A 21,555-nucleotide genomic window follows, 5' to 3' on the forward strand; every position below is an offset into this window, starting at 1 on the left:
ATGTATGTTAAATTGTGCCATTGGAATTTTTGAAAATGCTTCAACGTTACGCATTTTATTTAACATTTAAAGCTCGGGGCCAACTTGACCCTCATCCCCCGGGTTTTTTTAAGAATATAAATTTATTTTAATGGTACGCAATTGTGCTCGATATATCTTGAATTGTGCCGTTGGAATTTTTGAAAATGCTTCAACGTTACGCATTTTATTTAACATTTAAAGCTCGGGGGCCAAGTTAACTCTCAGCCCCCGGGTTTTTTTTTAATGTGAACTTATTTTTGTGTTACCCAGTTGTGCTCGATGTACGTTAAATTGTGCCATTGGAATTTTTGAAAATGTTTCAACGTTACGCATTTTATTTAACATTTAAAGCTCGGGGGCAACTTGACCCTCAGCACCCGGGTTTTTTTAAGAATATGAATTTATTTTCATGTTACGCAATTGTGCTCGATATATTTTGAATCATGCCGTTGGAATTTTTGAAAATTCTTCAAGTTGACGCAATTTAGTCAACACTTAAAGCTCAGGGGCCAAGTTGCCTACCATCCGTGGCGTTTTTTTAAGAATGTGAATTCACTTTTGTATTAAACAATTATTGTACTCTATTTGTATCTGTTTACATTAATCATGATCATGCGTTGGGTAATTTTTGTTGAATAATTTTAACTTTATACAAAGTGAATCATAAAGAATGGGCAATATTTTACGTGCCGATTCATTAACGTAAAATATTAATATTTTACAATGCTGTTGAAGTAAAAACTTCTGTTGTATTTAGCTATATGAATATACTAGGTATATATTTATACAGTGCTAGTCAAAAGTCCGTACCCCCCTCTTATCTTTTGACCGGTTATACCTATAATAGTGAAATTTGGAGGGATTAAATAAACGGACGTAGGCTTCTTAACTAGTCATGACAGGTGACGTAATAGTGACAGATGACGTTGCAGAGCCACTTTGACCGATAATTTTAAATGGGACGTTATGGCAAGTGACCTCGTTTGAAAGGTATTCAAAATACCTATTCAGTCATACATCGAGCACAATTGAGTAACACAAAAATAAATTCACATTTAAAAAAACCCGGGGGCTGAGAGTCAAGTTGGCCCCCGAGCTTTAAATGTTAAATAAAATGCGTAACGTTGAAGAATTTTCAAAAACTCCAACGGCACAATTCAAGATACATCGAGCACAATTGCGTACCATTAAAATAAATTTATATTCTTAAAAAAACCCGGGGGCTGAGAGTCAAGTTGGCCCCCGAATGTTAATCATAGTGTAATTGAGTTTTCGTATCATCACAAATTAAAATAATATCTGCACAAATTAGCACAACTTTAGCACAATTTAAAAACATAAGCAAAACAATTATTTTTTAATTTTCGGGGGCTAACTTGATAGACATGTCGTTTCATCCTTTTTTTTTTTTAATTATAAGACCGTATTTATTGAACGCCTCCGGTATAATAGAATTTCCATTTTGTCAGTCCATTAGTCCGCAGTTGGAAGCCGTAAATTCTCTCACAGTTTATCGCCTTGGAAATCAAGTACTTTTATCATATTTACATTTTATTTCAATGAATATAAGACGCAGAAATATTATGTCTTGTTACATGCTATTTTACTCCTGAAAAGATAGTCGGCTTTTATCTAAAGGAAGTCTGAGTACTTAGTTAGGTATTTGCCGTTGAAATATCCAATTCCACTCTTTGTTTATTAGTCAAGGCATTGAAGGATTAAAGTGTCGATTTTTTTGCAGTAAGACGGATTTTAATGCGGATTGATGCGTTGGATTCGTGGGAATGTCGGGAAATTTTGTGAACTAATATAATGAATAAGAAATCTCAAATTGCATTTGTGCATAAGAAAAATGCATTTCAAAAGTGCATTTTGAAATAGGCAATTATTATAAATTTGCAACTCAGTAAATTTTCTTACTCGGGGGTTTTTGGGGTCGCTGAAAACGAATATGAGGTCGGCGAGAGTGTGCAAACTACCTGGTGCCTGCAGCGGGTGTAATGAACGTCTTTCCTGGAGTATTATGGTAATTTGTTAAATAATTGGCCCAAACTTGTAACTAGGGGGTTTTTGGGGTCGCTGAAAATGAATATGGGGTCGGCGAGAGTGTGAAAAGTACCTGGTGCCTGCAGCGGGTGTAATAAACTTCTTCCTCTGGAGTATTATGGTAATTTATCATATAATTAGTTAAACTCGTTACTCGGGGGTTTTTGGGGTAATCTATTTTCTTCTATGTAACTATAGTGATCGAAAAGGGTGGTATTTTTATTATAAATAAACATAAATTTTTATTATTATAATATATTTATGGTTAAAAAGTTCATTATACAAAATTTATCGTAATTTATCTTTAAAATTCATTTTCTTCATCATTATCATCTTCTTCTTCATTGTTGTCTTTCTCTCTCGAGTCCAATGCAATATTTGTGCAATCAGAGCCTGCACAATTTTTGCAGGCTAAAATACAAACTAATCCATGCTTCCTGCACACGCATGAGTTGGCGCAGTCTGACTTACAACTACAGAATATTAAATTTAAAATGTTTGGAAAACCAGGTGGTTGAGTCATTCTAACTGGAATTAATACATGATTTTGTAATTCCCATCCCCAATCGCAATCGCTTGGGTTCACGTTACTGTCCTCTTCATGCAGCCAAATTTGTGTTTGTAAATATACCCTTTTTAAATGCTGGGTAAATGCATCAACAGATGAAAGAATTTTTCCAATGACAATCTTTTTATTTTTGGCAATAGCCATTAAGTACATTCTGTATCGGTAAGTTTCAGCTAATTGGATATTACTCAGTTTAAACTGCTCAGGAATATTTGGTTTCCTGAAACTTATCGGGTCATTATACATAGTCATAAGAAGTTGGCAGCCGTAGTCAATAATTTTATTAAGGGGTACAACATACAGTAAACCAAATGTGCTTCAGAGTCTGGCAAAACCTCTGGAATAGAACAAACTCAAAACTCCATAATATTCAACCCAGAATACCTGCCTTAAAAATACCAGCACTTTGTAGAAGGGACAAAGTTGTTATGAGAAGACTAAGAATTGGACATTGCCGTCTTACACATGGTTACCTGATGAGTCAGGGAAATCCTCCTTGGTGTCATACCTGCAACACTCGTGTCACCGTCAAACACATACTAGTTGAGTGCCAGCTATACAGGAGCACCCGAAGACAACATAAAGTTGATGAAGACCAAACCACCACTCTTAGTGATAATAGTTACTTTAATAATGTGATAATGTTTCTCAAAGACTCGCGGTTATACTACGCCATATAAATGTTGTTTTTTATAATTTTGCTGATATTGTAATTTCTTAATTTAAATTCCTAATTTTCTTAATTCTTGTAATTTAAACATATTGTAAACCTTACTTTTGTAACCGTGTCGATAGCCTGCGTTGCTGAGACAGGTTAATTTAAATAAAAAAATATTTTTTACACTTCTTTATAAGAAATTATTTAAATAACAGGAAAACAAAATATTAAAAAAAACGTGTTCTGTTTTTCTTACAGTGTAACCGTTATATTAGTGTATACAAACGTGTGAGAGAGAAAGGCAATAAATCCTACATGAAAGTCGTTAAGAATGAATCAATACGGCAACATAATTTTAAGCGCCAAATTTAAAAAAAAATGGAGATCCTGAACAAAATAGTTATGTTTTTTTATAATATCCTATGAAATTAGAATTTAGTCGTTGCGATATTTATTTTCAGTGACTCCAAAGACCCCTGAGTAACAAGTTTGGGCCAATTATTTAACAAATTACCATAATAGTCCAGAGGAAGACGTTTATTACACCTGCTGCAGGCACCAGAATAGTAGGTAGTTTGCACACTCTCGCCGACCTCATATTCATTTTCAGCGACCCAAAAAACCCCCAGTAATGAGTTTAAGCCAATTATATGATAAATTAACACAATACTCCAGAGGAAGACATTTTTACACCCGCTGCAGGCACCAGGTAGTTTACACACTCTCGCCGACCTCATATTCGTTTTCAGCGACTCCAAAAGCCCCCGAGTAAGAAAATTTACCGAGTTGCAAATTCATAATAATTGCCTATTTCAAAATGCACTTTTGAAATGCATTTTTCTTATTCACAAATGCAATTTCAGATTTTCAGATTTTTTTCAGCTGCAGGGTTAAGCATTCCCTATACGTAACTGCTTTAATTTGTGAGTTATTCGTGATTCCTGAAGCCAAATATTAATTGCAACAAAAATTACGTGAAATTTTATTAGGTCGGCCGTAAAAGTATTCAATAAAAATTTTTTTTTTTAAATAATCGCATATTGTAGTTTAAGATCCGAATATAGGTCGATTTGTACCCATCTGCTTGCCGGATGAAATATTTTTTTATGAAATTTCATACATATACAAATATTTCTAGGATGGGTTGCCTATCAAAATCGTGTCGTAGCTGCTATCCCGTAGGGATTGAAATCAAAAATTCAATCACATTTTTTTTGAAAGTATGGTAGAATTATTGTATTTTTAAATCAAATAGGCATATTCAGTACACATCATAGATTATTCAAGAAAAAACTCAAGGAAAAATATTAAAAAATAAGCCAACGATGGCAAATTTTTAAAGGCGCCTCAAAAAACAATGGATTTTGCGGTGGACTCATCAGAACTCATCATTGGATCATGGTAAACAAAAAATTTAAAACGATTTTATTAGCTTATAAGTTTCTCTAGGTAACGCTGTCGCGTTTTTTTAGTTATATCGAATTTTGACTTTTTGATATCACTCAGAAATCAAAACAAAGATTTTTTTGCAAAAAAGGGTGAAAATCAAATTATTTATTACGGTTAAACAAAAAATATGCATAAAACAAAAAATATCTCTACAGAATTACCTCAAGGAATGTCTAAAGAAAATATGTATAAGTATACAAGTTTCTAGGTGGGTCGGTCAAGTAGTTTTTGAGTTATAATGTCTGCAGCCTTTGAAAAAGGCAGTTTTAAGGAAAAAGAGTTTAAACTATTGTCAACTTTTATTTTCAATTTCTTTTTTGTCTGTCAAATCGTAAAATGATGCACACCAGAATATCTTTTTGAATCGCGGCTTTTCACATTTTTATCACCCACCGTTATTTTTTAATAGGCATCTAAATATTTCCTCTTCTACATACATAAAAATGAATGTTTGTATGTATGTTTGTACCTTATAAACTCGCAAACTATGCATTTCATAATATTATGACCTTCATCAACGTTGTTATACATGAATCCGGGAAGGCTTCTGAGTTGGTACGAGTAACCTATGTAAAAAGAAGGATTGCCCCCCTATAATTATTTTTTTATTTTTTTGGACAAACCTTTCTTTTTTAATTTTATATGATGTAGAACCGAAAGATACATACAGTCCTAAATTTTTACTTTTCTATCACTAACAGTTATTTTTTAATAGCCATCTAAGGGCCGGTTGTTACAACGCTAATCAACAATGATCATTATCAAATATTTAATTACTGCCACCAACTGTCAATGTCAACTTTGTTTGGTTTGCTGAAAACATAATATGAAATTACTTAATCAATTATGTTAATAATTGTTATGTTAATTGATTAACTGATCTCATAATTTTAATCAATTATCTTTTCATCAACCCAATAAAAGTTGACATTGACAGTTTTGGTGACCGTAATTAAATATTTGATAGTGAGCATTGTTGATTAGCGTTCGAACAACCGGCTCTACATATTTCCTCTTCTGTATAAATAAAAATTAATGTTTGTATGTATGTATGTAACTTATAGACTCGCAAACTATGCATTTCATTATATTATGACCTTAATCAAAGTTGTTGTACATGAACCCGGGAAGGTTTCTGAGTTGGAACAAGTAACCTAATTGAAAAGGGGGCTTCACCCCCATAATTATTTTTTATTTTTTTGGACAAACTTCTCTTTTTTAATTTTATATAATGTAGAAACAACAGATACATACAGTCCTAAATTTTCACATTTTTATCACCAACCGTTATTTTTTAATAGCCATATAAATATTTCCTCTTCTATGTAAATAAAAAAAAAATATTTATTGAATTATGACACATTATCTAATTCCATAAGGTACATAAGGTGCAACGATGTTCACGGGTCAGCTAGTATTATAATATTATAAAGCCATATTACAAGGTATTCTACTTTCAGGCACCAGTGCGGAAAAATTTACTTTTGCGCACTGGTGCGGGAAACTTTTGAACTTTCGGAAACGAAATGCGTGTGGGAAACTGCTGTTTTAGACGGCCGTAGAAAAATGTAATTTTCATTACAATAATTTCTGGTTAAAACTCATTTTTCTACAACTGTGTCAAAAATGCAATTTTTAGCACTTCATACGAGCGTTAAAAATGCTACTTTAAGGCACTAGTGCTTTAAAAAATTTTTAAGGCACTGCAGTTCGTATTGACCGCAATTTAGGCAATATAAGCACATTTACGCATTATAGGCAATTTTGATGTAATGTCAAAAAAATATAAAAATGGAATGTCAGTCAAGTTCAAGTAAAAGTTTTTGTAGATATTGTCCTGTAATTACGTTTGTAGAAAAAATATTGTATGATATGCGTGTTAAAAAGTACATTTTTAAGGCACTCATGTGAATTGGAGAACTCGCTATCGCTTATTCTGCAAACTTTCACATGCGTGCCTTAAACGTGTTCTTTTAACACTTATATCATAAATAACTATTAAACATATTATTTAACTTACCATTAGAAAACAGTTTTGAAAACTTTTTGGTAAAAAATTACTCTGTTTTCTACTTTTCGTTTTTTTAGTTTATTCATATAATATTTTAATTATTGTTACATGAAGTGCAGTTTTACTGTTTTTTTGATAGATAGGTTTAACTCCTCACGCTAAATTGCATGTTTCATACAAGTGCTTTTATAAAAAATCCATAATAAACGCAAGAATATTTTACTATTTAATGTACAATCCATACAAAAATGGCCGACGATGAACGTTTCAAACCTAACTTCAATACATTTTTAAATACTGTTCTGTTTACTTGGAGTAAAATATTAGCAGTGGTACCTTGGACTCATCATACAAGTTTAAACAAAGTGTACTGCCTATGTGTGATATTATTAGACATTTGCATAATCACAACTTTTATTGTACATTTTATAAAAGCATTTGGGACGCATGCTATTTACAGTATTTTATTGATATGTGTGGTTCTCACTTTGGATACAAATATTACGGAAATATGTGCAAATATTTTATACAGAAGGCAGGGGCTCCTACTTTTTAATCACCTACCGGAACAAAAAAGATGTCCCTTTGAGCAAATTATCTACCATGTATGTTTTGGTATATATTTACCAATAGAGGTCTATTTTTTAATAGTTTATAAATACAGTCCTATATTAACCCTAAGCCTTATTTCAGAATATAAAACAATGTATATCTGCTTTTTGTCGTCCCATCTGGTGTTGATATTTAGAAGACAGTTCAAAGAACTATCTAATGATTTACAAGTGGCTGTTGGAGAGCCAACTGATTGCGTAAAACTTGACAGTTTGTGGAAAATTTTCACCAAATATTTGCAATTGGAAAAAGACATAAGCTTTTTTAATAAGATATATGGCTTTAGATTATTACTTAGACACCTTTATATAGTTTTGCAAGTAGTTAATCAAGCTAACATATTATTTTTTACTAAAACTGGTCTCACTTTAGCAAACTATATTCGGTGTTGGACCCTGATGATTCTGTCTCTGGTAAGAAGGTAACAATAGAATGATTATATTTATGCTACTATCGGTACTAGAATTATACGGGGTGTTGTATTGAGAAACTGTGAAACGGTACCAAAATCATTGGTCGTTTCATCCTTTGTTTTTTTTTAATTATAAGACCGTATTTATTGAACGCCCCCGGTATAATAGGAGTTCCATTTTGTCAGTCTATTAGTCCGCAGTTGGAAACCGTAAATTTTCTCACAGTTTATCGCCTTGGAAATCAAGTACTCATTTTATTTCAATGAATATAAGATGCCGAAATATTATGTCTTGTTACACGTTATTTTACTCATGAAAAAGATAGTCGGCTTTTATCTAAAGGAAGTCTGAGTATTTAGTTAAAAATTTGTCCTTGAAATGTTCCAATTCCACCCTTTGTTTATGGTAGGTTCGCCGATAAGGAACTTAACCCTGGAAGCTCACACTTGGGTGTGAGATACCCATCGCGACACTTAACTGCATGTAGCTTGCGTAGCTGCATTTCAATGCTAATACTGCTTTATGTAAATTCAGTCTCTAGTCTGCCAAGGACAGGTGTGTAGTTGCGGTTTCATTTGAGCAATATTTCCAATCACGAGAATTTATTGAATACAGGCTAGGGTATGTAGCACCCATGTGTGAGGTTTGCGATCAAGTGTGCGTTCAAGTTAATGACCTAACAACACAACATCCCACAAATTTAGTAAAGAAAACTAGGTGTTATTTCTGCAAAGGCAAAGATGGAAAAGCAAAGCGTGCATGCTCGGCTTGCTATAAAGCATAATGCATGGAGCATAGAGCCACACTGTCTTATGAATGTAGTTACTAAAATGAGTGAAACTGAAATACCTGGCTAAGAATGAATATGAGTTCTATAATCAAAAGGTGTTATATTTTAGTTAGAAAGACCATTTTGCTGTTAAATTAAATTAAAATATTTTAAATTATGTTTCCGGTTTTTTATAAATTGTTTTTTAATTACTTTTAGGTATTTTTAATATTTTGTTCTTTTGTGTTACTACAATTAATAGAGATAAAATAAAATTATTGATTTAATTATTCGTATGTATTCAATAGTGATTAGAGAGTCTCTGGAAATCTTAAAATATTTACTTTTTTTTTTATTTCTTCGCAAAAAATCATTGGGTATCTGACACCCATGTGTGCGGTTTATGTAAAAAAAATAGGTGTGATCTTCCAGGGTTAATTATCAGTCAGGCGTCTAGAAGGCGAGCTTTTGTTATTTTAAAATCTGGAATTGCTTATACGAGCCTCGTGCTTTGAGTTTGCAGTCAACAAACCACAGGTGCATTATTCTATATTCAGCAAGTTTTGCGTGTGAAAGTTTGGACACTAAACGAATTTGTTTAATAATATTCTATTGGTGCAAAAATTAGCATGACTGCTGTGGCTTTGGCTCAGAATATATTTTGATTTTTTAATTGGTCAATGGTAAATGGAGAAAGGATTGAATATTTTTTTTATTGGTTGATTGGAATGGTTGTGGCAAATGGTAGAAGGGGAATGATGGGATAATAAAGCGTTTTTGTTTAGAGAGATTCATTCAAGATCCAATATTCTGATTCAGTTCTTAGAAAACTCCCTATACCTAACTAGACAGTGGTCGCTATATGAGATTTTCTCTCACGGTTTCAAACAATTGCGCACAACTTTTTTTCTGGGAAATACTACGCGCTGAGGTTCCTTCTAGTCTCCTAACTATCCTCCCTCGACAATCTAATAATTCTAATAGACTCGTCCGCTCGGATAGTGACTCAGTTGACTTAGTATCACCAGATTGCTGAGTCAATGCGCATCATGTGAGAGATTCTCTCATCGAGCGACCACCGGCGCCAAACTGTATAAAAATTATTTTTATTTTCTCACTTAAAACCTAAAATAATGTAAAAAAAATTGTAATTATTTTCATCAACCAATTTGCCCAGAGGATTCTTGTTGTACTTGTGTGCTGTGCCGTAAAGTGTGAAGATACGGAGATTGATTAATATTGGTTTAATTCCAATTATTTTTTTGTATTTTGTCATATTATTATGTATATTATGTTATATTATTATATTCTTATTATTAGTTAATAAAAAAAGGTTAAAATCTGTTTTAAAAATTTTATTTGGTAAAAAAGGCAAAATTTGGGTATGTGAGAGTAAATCTCACGCGCGACCACTCGCGTAATAATCTACCTAGCGACCAATGCCGGGTTAAGAAATAAAAAGTACCACAAAATGTCATTTCATTACAATCCTAAAATACAGTATGTTCCATTTAAGAAACCTCAGAAAATACTCATTTCGAGTTTCGACCAACCCTTTATACTAAAATTTTAAACATCTCACTACATTAATAATTTTTAGCAATAGTAGACTACTTGTTTATCTGCAGAAAATGTTTATCTGCATTTTATCCTCCCATCTGGTGTTGATTATTTAGAAGTCATTTCAAAGAACTATGTAATAATTTACAAGTAGCTAGGAATGGCGGTTTTTGACAAAATACCGGTTTTCGGTTATACCCGTTTTTTCTTGCGGTTTAACCTGGAGGTTTTAACCGGCCAAAAAAACCGGTTTTTGCAAAAACCGGTTTTCGGTTTTTTAATCCAATAGGTTACAATGTTACATTTACAATGCACATTATGTTTAATTTACCATTTAAAAATATAATCCCCTAAAATACCCACCAATTTTCCTCTCCTCCCAAACCCAAAAAATTCCCCAACTATTTCAACTTATAAAGAATTTTCCAGACTCTTTCAAATGGGATTTAAAAAAAAATAATTTCAACATAAATATTTTACTTAAAAATAAATTGGATAATGCAATTTATCTTTTATTTTTACTACCATCAAAAAAATCTATCATGTATTATTTAACACGTTTGTATATTTGTATAATAGGTATATTTTAACTCATTTAAATACTTCCTGTATGGGTGTATCGTTTTGAAAACGTAGGGAAGTCCTTGGAGATTCGTATTCGTAATCGTTAATTCGATATTCATAGTCAGAACATTATTTTTGTTACCTAATCAGAAAAAGTCATTCACCCACTTTCAATGTAAAGAGATAGGTGTAAAAAATTGATGATCCCTTCAACCAGACCACTTCTTATTATATATTATTATTACAAATACCTTTTCAACGAAATATTATAATAAAATTTAATTATTGTTTCTAGCTGATGTGAGTTTGCACTTTTAGTTTGCTTCTGTATTTATAAAATTAAATTTGAATTATGGTTTGGTTTTAAATAATTAGTTGAGAATAATAACTATGATTGGGATCCAAAATAATACCTAACCTAATCCTAATCACCGTAAAAACCTAATAACCCGTTTTTACTTTAAAAAGAAAAAACCGGTTATAACCGGGAAAAAAACAACCGGCAAAACCGGTTATTGCGAAGTAAAAAACCGGTTTTAGGTTTAAACCGGTAGGTTTTTCCCATCCCTAAGTAGCTATGAGAGTACCAACTGTTTGTGGCAATCTTGGTTGTTTGTGGAAAGTTTTTAGCGAATAGGTATTTACAACTAGAGAAAAATATAGGTTTCTTTAATAGTATATATGGATTTAGATTATTATTTAAGCACCTTTATGTAATCGTCCAAATAGTTAATGAAGCTCACATATTTTGTTTTAATAATACTGGTTTCGCTTTAGCACAATATGTTCGGTGTTCGACCCTGCTGATTATGTCTCTGGTAAGAAGGTAATCCTAGAAATGAAGGGCACTACCCTTAAGATAGGCAAAATGACCTCTTTCCCAGCATGCAATTTTTTTCTTTTTTTACGATCTGTGTGACTAAAAAATAAGACTCGACACAATTTAAAACCTTCTCCCATTTCCTCACCACCACCCCCAAAAAGTCATATTTTTGTTTTTTTGAAGCTATACTCCTTTAGGCGCGATTGAGAGTAAAATTTCATAATACTGCGCGCATGCGCATACAGACAGTATGAAGTTTAGTTGCTAAATCGTTCTAGTTATGTATAAATATATCAGTGCAAGAAAAGGTGTGGAAAAAATATATTAGTGTTTTTAGTAAATATATTTATTATAATTTTTGTGTCTTTGTATTTGTCTTCCTCGGGAATAAGATATTTTATAATAATAATAAGTATATTTAAAGTATTTTTGTATTAAATTAGTCAGTATGTATGAGAAATCTTGTAACCTGTCAAAGCAAAAGGGATATAGCTCAGCGGTAGAGCGTGTGACCGGAGATCAAGAGGTCCCGCGTTCAAATCCCAGACGATTCATATTCTTTTTTTTATATATATTTTTGGAATTGTTTTAATTAAAATTTTTTGAAAAGTGGTAGGTAAAGAATGTTAGTTTAATATTTAATTAAAATACAAATAACCTGTTAAGTATATTAATTTCGTTGAAATCATAATAATAGAAGCATAACTTCTTACGTGCGTACAAAGTATACACACATTCTTTTTTTTTTATATGATGCAAACAATTTAAAAATTTCAAAAAAATTACACTCATAGTTGAGGCTTTTTAAAACATATCTATTTTGATAGACCTAGATATAAAAGCCTATACCTTTTCTTTGGAGATGACTGCAAGTCTGATTTTGATGTTCTATGTATTTAATCAAAAACTATAATATTTCTAATATTTTCAGATTTTTCCATACGGTGTGCCACCTTCAAAAATCCGAAAAACTGGTTTTTAGGGGATTTTTGGGGATTTTCCCCATCTTATAGATTTTAAAATAGATCAAATCAAGATTTTTAGCGGTTATATCTAATTTGAAATAACTGAGTCCTTTAGGACATACAAAAATGGGAAAAACACTTTGAAATCCCCATAAAGACCTCCAAATAAATCCCCCACATTTTTGGAGGGTTTGAAAGTGTTTCTCCCATTTTTGAATGTCACCGGGACTAAGTTACTTCAAATTATATATCGTCGCCTTAGAACCAAACTATTCTATGTCCACTTTTTTTCGAAGTTAAGGTTGTACTTCTAATTTAGTCTATGTCCAAAGACCTTTCGGTCAATAATATTCCAAGTGCGATTATCCCATATAATATTGTAAATATGGCGTGGCTATTTTATTATATGTTCACTAAACCTTGCAAATATGCGGGCCAAAATATACTATATCCTCTGGCCCAATAAGAATTGAGGAATTCGTATCACGTGAGGACATAGAATAAGTTGGCTCAAATATTATTTCGGTTACATTTTTTGTATTAGTACGTCACCGAAGTTTGTTTTGATCGCAACCTGCGGTTTGTTTAGTAGTTTATCGCGTGAAAATAGAGTAATAAACATGAGTGATTCAGAAGAGGAACCTTTTCAAGACTCAAAACTGTTAACCGATTTGGAATATATTCCAGTGAGTCAGATCAGAATAGCATATTTTTATTCTTATAAACGTACGGGGATCACAACAACACCTAATCGAGATTTGAGGGGCTCACGAACAAGCATAAGAATTAAAGATGATAAGAGAAAAGTAATTAGAGATCACATAAACATGTTTCCCCGCGTTCCTTCTAATTACTGCAGGAGCAGTTCCTCAAAAGAATATTTAGATAGATCACTATCTTTAAGTAAAATGTATGAACTGTACATAGAATATTGTAACGAAAAGAATTTAACTCCAGAAAAAAAATGGTTGTATTATAACATTTTCAATGGGGAATTTAATATAGGCTTCCATAAGCCAAAAAAAGATCTTTGTGAGATTTGTTCACAGTATGATTTAAAAAAGGAAGAAAACAGTTTAAGTGATGAACTAGAGGAGAAATACAGAATCCACACAGAAGCCAAACTTTCAGCCCGAGAAGAGAAGTTAAAAGATGCGAATTCCACTAAATCAGATGAATCTGCTGCCATTATTTGCTTTGATATGCAAAGCGTTTTAACCTGCCCCCAAACACAGATTTCTAAAGCGTATTACAAAAAAAAAATTTCTGTTTATAATTTGACAGGTTGTGATGTAATACAAAAGCAAGGATATTGTGTGTTATGGCATGAAATACTTGGTGGAAGAAACGGTGTAGACATTGCAAGTGCATTGTATCTTTTACTCAAAAAACTTATAGACACAAGACCTAATGTTAGAACCATAACTTTGTGGTCAGATTCATGTGTGCCACAAAATAAAAATTCCCACATGTCGGCAGCCTTATTATATTTTCTTAAGAATCATCCTACTGTAAAATGCATTACGCAGAAATTTCAAGTACCTGGTCACAGCTGTGTTCAGCAAGTGGATGCTATGCATAGTGTTTTGGACCGACATCTGAGTAAACTGGAATAGCATAGTCCTCTCGCTATTCTTAAAGCTATTAAGAATGCAAGAACCAAGAAGCCATATAAACTTATTCAGGTGCAAAAACATAATTTTTTGGAGTTTAAAACTATTAAATTGTTTAAGTCTCTCTAAGGTCCCATATAAACACGTTGTCCAGATTTTTTACGAAAATAACGCAAATAGCGTAAAATATAAACTAAAGTTTAATGAAACAGAAATGCACTCAGTGGCGTTTTTAAAAGGCAGTTGCAGGCTAAATCCTTCCAAGGCGTTTCTAGAAGGTGTTCCAGATCCTAAAATTTAGTCCCCCCTGCAGATCTTCCAGAAGACAAAGTTGCACATATTAGGTGCCTAGCAAATCATTTCTCAGCAATTGATTTACAATTCTGGAAATGTAATATTAAAGACTTTTAAATTGTTTAACATTTATGTTGTCAATGTTGTTTATTTGCGAGTGTACCTAATACAATAAAAAACGATTAGTATTATTAAAATATTTAACTACTTTTCATTAATAATTTATAGTAGATTATACCACGAGTCAATAATGATGGCTATAATTCCCGAGGAATATTTACGAACCGAGCCGCGTTAGCGGTGAGGGAGTAACATTCCGAGGGAATGAGAGCCATTATTGCGAGTAGTATACTCTACTTTATCTACGACAAATTAATTAATTTAAGATTTTTAATGAACAACTTTATTTGTTAAAAACATTAAAATTAGTAATAGTACAATTAATAAACTGAATTGGTTGAGAATCATCATTAACTTTAGTAGAGTTTTTAATACAAATATTTGGGATCTCGATTGCTGTAGAACAAGAAGATGGTACATTACTGTTTATCTCTTTAGCGATAGTATCTGCTGTAGTTGCCTTGTTTCTCATAGACTGATCAATGTATCCTTCAGCTACCTGTGTTGACTTCCAGCCCGCATGACGCTTTAATCCAGTTAAATCGCCTCCTCCATCAATATACAGAGTGGCAGATGATCTGCGATAACAATGGCCGGTATAACTTTGAGGATTTGGCAAGTTTAAATATTTGGCAATCTGCCTACCAATATCTGCAAATTTGTTCTTTCCTATACGTTGTATTGTACATTTAGATTTTTGATAATTTAGAAAGAATGAATTTATTTTCACATGTGACGGACGGAGATCGATGTATTTCTTCACAATATTGTAAAACGTACTGTTTATGGTAAATTTTCGTACAATTTTGGTTTTAGACTTGGGGATTGTTATTAATAAATCTGTTTGGAGATCATTCACGTCTCTTGTATATTCATTTGATAAAGTTCGTTTGAGCGGCATGCACCCATAATTCCAATGATCAATATTACCTGAAGCAAATAAGCATATGAGTTTTTGAATAAATCAAATTAAATATGTATATTTACCTTATGTAAAAGATAAATTTCATCAGGAGCTTTGTCAATAAATTTCCTAATTTGCTCTGGGGTTAGAGTGGAAGACTTTTTTGCTTGAAATCCTTCCGATTTTCTCTTTAGAAACGCTCTTAGTTTGCCGTATTTTTCCAGATCCACGTCATGGTTTATTCTCAACATATATTTAATCATTGAATAGAATGACCATAATGAATACGATTTATATTTTGCACTTAATTCAGCGAAATAGGCCAGCAGAACATTTTCGGAAAATGATTTCGCGTTGTTTCGAACACGCCATTCGTTGAAGGTTGCGTACGTTTTATTATAAATGGATTTCGATGTTTCAGGTATTAAGGTAGATGCTGTTGCTGTAGCTAGTTCTACAATTTCTGGTAGTGTACAAATAAAAGATTCTTCATTTTCGTCCATCTCAACACAAACTGTCAAATATACTATTCGTTTGACAGTGACACTTTTTGAGGTTGATTATTTTGTTTCCGTGGTGAATTTTGTGATTGTTGTGCCAGAGGGATTAATAGCTATTAATCCCGCATTATTAATCCCTAAGGGATTATTATATGGCATTATATTGCAAACACCACAAGTATAATACATATATTATGTATCAGTCGTAGATAAAGTTATATATATTAATATAAGCGTATTATACATAAGCATATTATTAATTATATGCATATAATATTAACATAAGCATATTATACTATAAAACTTGCTTCGTTCTTTCTTTAATTATTATAGATGTTGATAAAGTAATATTCCATATTAATTACTACCTCAATTACGGGTCCAAATTATTCTATGTCCAAACATTGTTGTTTATAATAATTTTTTTCTCAAAAACTGTTGGTAATATCTAATGCAAACTGCAGTTGTTCTAAAGTACATATCATTATGGTTACTAAAAAAAATAAATTTATTCTCATTTACTTTACTATTAAGATACTTAAACTTCAAAACTTTAAAAATCCTCTCCTGTAAAATTCTCAAAAGTGGACTTAGAATAGTTTGATTCTAAGGCGACGATATATCGTTTAAATAACTTTGATTTGATCTATTTTGAATTTATAACTTAAGGAAATTCCCAAAAGCCTGAAAACCCAGTTTGTAAGATTTTTAAAGTTGGCGCACCTTAAATAAAAATATAAAAAATCAGAAACATAGCTTTGATAAAATACACAAAATAAAAAAATATACCTGCAGCTATCTCCAAAAAAAAATTTACGCTTTTTTCAAAAAAAAAAAATTAAAAATAAATAAAATTGCATTTTGAGGTTATGTAGATATGCTCAACCTACAGGTCTATAAAAATAGACGTTTTGTAAAAAACTTAACCATGCGTGTGAATTTTTTGAAATTTTTAAATTGATTGCATTCCGCCTAAAAAAATAAAATGAAAAAATTACGATTTTGGTGTTGGAGGAGGAGGAAGGGGGGAAGATTAAAATTGCGCTCTTCTAAAAATTACTGTTCTCCACCTTGCAGGTCTGTCGTATATTTCATGTCTGTCGTTTTCATCTCTGCTGTTTCCAGCATTCTTTTTGGCCTCCCTGATTCAGGTCGTGTATGTCGTTATCGTTCTATGAGTGTTGTCTAAATTCTGTCTTTTATGTTTTTTCCGATATTTTTATGTCTCTATACAAGTATACAGTTTCATTCAGACAACCTTCTGCTATGTTTGCTCTATTTATTTGATGTACATCCGTACCATTCTCTCAGCTTGCGCAGCTACGATATCCTACGCCTCCCCATGCTTTTTTTTCCTTGAATTAATCTTTCCATGCATAATCAATTGGAGTAAGTTTTATCTCTCTCAACGTATAATATGTACTATATATTTCTATTTTCTTGTTTTCATGATATTTAGGATTTCCATTTCTTTATTCATATTTCTCAGAACCTCTTTATTTGTGACGTGTTCGGCTCATGATATTTTTAAAATTCTTCAGTAGGTACCCCCAGAGCTCTAATGATTCCAGTTTTTTCATTGATGCCGAATCCAAGGTCCAAGTTTTCAGTCCTTAAAACAAACTCAAGAAAACCTAGTACTTAGCCAACCTAACCCTTAGCTCTACTTTCAAATCTCTTGTGTAGAGCGGTCTTCTCATTTTGTTAAACTTTGCTGTATTCTTTTATATTCTGATTTTGATTTCCTGGAATTAATCATTTGTGGAGTTGATCATTGTTCCAATCCATACCTCAGAGCAAAACTGTATTAAGTCCAAAATTTCAGTTTTCTACTTTTTTAGCTCACTAGGCTTAAAATTTTCCGCTCTATTCAATGGTGTTTCTTATTCGCTGTTCCGACTAAAATTATCCAAAATAGCCTTGTATGAACAGTATTAAGTCCACACTTCGCTTAGAGCAAAACAATATCTTCTGCACTTCAAATGTATTAGATCCAAAATGGTGTATACGTTTCCAAGGGCAAAACCATATTACGTCCAACAAAAAGTATTATGTCCCACATAATGCAATTCATGCAAAGCATTAAGTCCACAATCTTTTAAAATTCGGCAAGTTTGTGCCTCAGAGAGCACAAATTCACCGACAATTTTGGAGTCATGAGACAACCATAGATCAGATCCAAAAAGACAGTTTTTATGTTCTTATCTTGAAAAAACGTGTATCACAAGAAAAAGAGAACAAACACTTGCTCATGCTAGCCATTTTAACTGGAAATTTCTCAAGATATTTCTCAATCTATCGTTAGATATTCACTTGAAAAAATGCAAACAAATGGAGTTTTAGAATGTGACAAAAGAAGAAAGCAGCCATATAAAAATAAAGTAAAGAATGAGGTAAAGGATGGGATTCATAATGGCCTATACATAATATGAAGAATAACATAGTCGAATAAGGACGGCGAACAAATATTTAGGAGGTCACTAAAAGATTTATAAAATGTTTAGGATGTTTAAGGAAGAATGAGTTTTGAAAAAAATTCCTTCGGACGAAGTAGACAAAGAATGGTTTTACAATCACATTTTTAATACAGAATATAATTTATCGTTCGTTGTTCCTTCAAAAGACACTTGTGATAACTATGATGAATTTCTAATCAATCTAAGACAGTCAACGTCTGAAGCTGAGTGAGAAACATTACAAATGATGGTACAAATTGAAACATATAGACAAGGAGATGTCCATTAATAGCCCTGGGCAAAAAGTTTTAATAATAGATTTACAAAAAGTCTTCCTTGCCCAAAGCTAACTGATCCTCAAAGTTTTTACAGTTTAAAACTCTGGTGTTTTAATTACACAATTTATAACTCAACGGAAAAACAGGCGCACTATATAATGTGGGATGAGTCAATTGCTAGTTGAGGTGGAAACGAAATGGCCTCATGCTTGGTCCAATACATTTATTCATTACCTCAAAGCACAACTTCTATTGTTATTTGGACCAATAATTACTCATCCCAAAACCAGAACTTACAAATGATTATGTGCTACTTTTATCCACTTTCGAGATATCCACATATAAAAGAAATCATTCAGAAATTCCTTTTGCGAGCACATACGCACATGGAGGTGGACAGTATACACTCAGCTATAGAACGAGAGGTTAAAAAATGCCCTAATTTTCAAATTATTATCTACTCCATTGGATTGGTTACAGTTGGCTAAAATTTTCGGAAAAAAACAAATGTTTTAAAGTGTATGGAATGACAATTTCTATTTTTAAAGACTTTATTAAACTGTGCAATTCTTGCGATTCGCCGTTTCAAAATAAAAATAAAACTAAGAATAATAAAAAATAATAATTTCACAAAGAGTACACACGTATGTAATTGAGAATTCAGACAAGAAAATCCTGGGATTCTGTACTTTAAAACAGAGTTCGATTTGTAATTTAAGAGTGTAGACTTAACCCAAGAGTTGGTAGAAGAAATCATCAATCTGTAGAAGATTCTCTGATTTCGTTGAGAGATACCCACCTTAAATCCGATAAGTACTAAAAAATTCAATGATCTGCTAAAGTGGGTTCCAGCAAGGATTCACGATTTTTTCAGACTCTAGTGAGTGCATAAAGACACAATTCAAATTACTGATAAGTATAGCGGCAGTAGCTCTGCATTTGTTAAGTTTTCAATTATTTTTTATGTACTTCAAAAAGTTATGTTAATTTTTTAGTTAATAAAAATACAGTTGCGTTACAACCTTTTCTGTTTTTTTTTAAATTGAATTTTTAAGTAGTTTTTTAGTACGCGTATTAATGGTTTTTTTACAAATACGTCCGTATAATATTTTTAGTTCTTTATACCCAAACATTTCCTTAATTTTGTAAAATAGGTATGATATTTTTCCTAATAGTGCCCCGTCTTTGCCATAGAATAGGTAGCAAAATTAATATTAAGTCACAGTCAAAAATTTATTTTTCAGAGCGAAAATATGTTAAGTCCATTTTTTCCAAAATCAGTAATTTTCAAAAAAATTTCTCTTTAGTGGTAAAAATAAAAATGAGCATTATTCACATTTATAAGAATTTGCTAGATAAAATTTAATGTATTAAATGGAAAATGTTACATAACACTAAAAATAATTTTTATTTTCGCTCTCCTGTAAAATTTACATTTTGTGACTTAATACACTTTTGTTCCGAGGTACGGATATAGTGCAGCCATTGAAGCTTTTTAGCTCAGAACTTTTTTACTATGAACCGATTTACATGAAATTTTGGAATTAGGCTTATCCTTCCCTTAACTTCAAAAGTTATATTGACCCGAACTCCGCTTTCACCCTGAGGGTGGTTGCCACCCCTTTTTGGTGGTGGATGCCACCCCTTTTTGGTGGTGGATTTTTTTTTCCAAAATAACCTCAGATATCGATAGAAGACCTAATTTTAAGCAAAAAATTTTGTATAAAGTTTTTTCAAAAACCCAATACTTTTCAAGTTATTGGCAATTGAAAATTCGGAATTTTCTCACGATTTTCATCAGTTTTTTTGCAAATATGTCAAAAAATATGCATTCTAACGATAATATTATAATTAACAAAATTTTAGCAAATAAAAAAATGAACAAATTGGTTTTTTTAAAGCGTGTTCTAAGTGCAATACTAAGCGAGATATTGAAGATCAAAGCCGTTTTTTATTTTGTGTGAAATTTAATCGATATTGGAAAGAAATCCTTTATAATAGTAGATTATACCACGAGTCAATAATGATGGCTATTATTCCCGAGGAATATTTACGAACCGAGCCGCGTTAGCGGCGAGGGAGTAACATTCCGAGGGAATGAGAGCCATTATTGCGAGTAGTATACTCTACTTTATCTACGACAAATTAATTAATTTAAGATTTTTAATGAACAACTTTATTTGTTAAAAACAGTAAAATTAGTAATAGTACAATTAATAAACTGAATTGGTTGAGAATCATCATTAACTTTAGTAGAGTTTTTAATACAAATATTTGGGATCTCGATTGCTGTAGAACAAGAAGATGGTACATTACTGTTTATCTATTTAGCGATAGTATCTGCTGTAGTTGCTTTGTTTCTCATAGACTGATCAATGTATCCTTCAGCTACCTGTGTTGACTTCGAACACGCCATTCGTTGAAGGTTGCGTACGTTTTATTATAAATGGATTTCGATGTTTCAGGTATTAAGGTAGATGCTGTTGCTGTAGCTAGTTCTACAATTTCTGGTGGTGTACAATTAAAAGATTCTTCATTTTCGTCCATCTCAACACAAACTGTCAAATATACTATTGGTTTGACAGTGACACTTTTTGAGGTTGATTATTTTGTTTCCGTGGTGAATTTTGTGATTGTTGTGCCAGAGGGATTAATAGCTATTAATCCCGCATTATTAATCCCTAAGGGATTATTATATGGCATTATATTGCAAACACCACAAGTATAATACATATATTATGTATCAGTCGTAGATAACAGGTATAAAATTTTTTTATTGAAAATCCCTTAAAAGGGCTACATCACAACAAAACGTTTTCGATTTTTATAGAAAATCATCATCAGTGTTCGATCTAAAAATAAGTATAACCGATTTAATGAATATAAAGTTAGTATTTAAATTTTGACAAAGGTTAGAGAAAGTTGGTTATA

The 21,555-nt window shown here is 32.0% G+C and overlaps 1 long non-coding RNA gene across 1 annotated transcript; it reads right to left on the minus strand.

Moving 5' to 3' along the window:
- Nucleotides 1–14,753: 14,753 nt before the first annotated feature.
- Nucleotides 14,754–21,162, minus strand: LOC126882822 (uncharacterized). Its single transcript, XR_007697404.1, has 2 exons — nt 21,017–21,162; nt 14,754–14,985 (listed from the first exon to the last, which is right to left on the minus strand). It is a non-coding gene; the product is annotated as an uncharacterized LOC126882822 (long non-coding RNA).
- Nucleotides 21,163–21,555: the final 393 nt, after the last annotated feature.

The sequence above is a fragment of the Diabrotica virgifera genome, chromosome 3 (assembly GCF_917563875.1).
Source record: "Diabrotica virgifera virgifera chromosome 3, PGI_DIABVI_V3a".
Lineage (NCBI taxonomy): Eukaryota > Metazoa > Arthropoda > Insecta > Coleoptera > Chrysomelidae > Diabrotica > Diabrotica virgifera.